We start from the raw sequence: 1,160 nt of genomic DNA, 5'->3' as shown, positions 1-1,160 counted from the left end.
CATAACGTTATACGATGTAACGTAATATCACATAACGTTATACGTTATATCGTATTACTATATAACGATATACGTTATAACCTTATTCTATATGATGTCATACGTTACAACGTAATACTACTGAACGTTATACGTTATAGCGTATTACTATATAACGATATACGTTATAACCTAATACTATATAACGTAATACTGCATAACGATATACGTCATAACGTACTACCATATAACGATATACGTTATAAAGTATTACCATATAACGATATGCGTTATAACGAAATACTACATAACGGTATACGCTATAACGTAATACTACATAACGTTATACATGATAACGTATTACTATATAACGTAATACGTTATTAAATGACACTATATCACGTTATATGTTATATCGTAATGCTACATAACGTTATACGTTATAACGTGATGCTACATAACGTTATACGTTATAACGTAATACTACTGAACGTTATACGCTATAACGTATTACTATATAACGATATACGTTATAACGTAATACTACATAACGCTATACGTTATAACGTAATACTATATAACGTAATACTACATAACGATATACGTTCTATCGTACTACCATATTACGATATACGTTATAACGTAATACCATATACCGATATACGTTATAACGAACTACTACATAACGATATACGTTATAACGTAATACTATATAACGTTATACATGATAACGTATTACTATATAACGATATACGTTATAAAATGATACTAAATCACGTTATATGTTATAACGTAATGCTACATAACGTTATACGTTGTAACGTAATACTACTGAACGTTATACGTTATAACGTATTACCATATAACGATATACGTTATAACGTAAAACTGTATAACGTTAAACGCTGCAACGTAATAATGTATCACGTTATACGATATAACGTATTACCATATAACGTTATACCTTATAACGAAATACTACAAAAGGTTATACGCTATACTGTACAGCCATATAACGTTATACGTTATAACGTAATACTATATAACGTAATACTACATAACGTTATACGATGTAACGTAATCACACATAACGTTATACGTTATATCGTATTACTATATAACGATATAAGAGATCACCTAATTCTATATGACGTTATACGTTACAACGTAATACTACTGAA

The sequence above is a fragment of the Bombus pyrosoma genome, unplaced genomic scaffold (assembly GCF_014825855.1).
Source record: "Bombus pyrosoma isolate SC7728 unplaced genomic scaffold, ASM1482585v1 HiC_scaffold_4726, whole genome shotgun sequence".
Taxonomy (NCBI): Eukaryota; Metazoa; Arthropoda; class Insecta; order Hymenoptera; family Apidae; genus Bombus; species Bombus pyrosoma.
Note: the sequence above shows the minus strand (reverse complement) of the source record.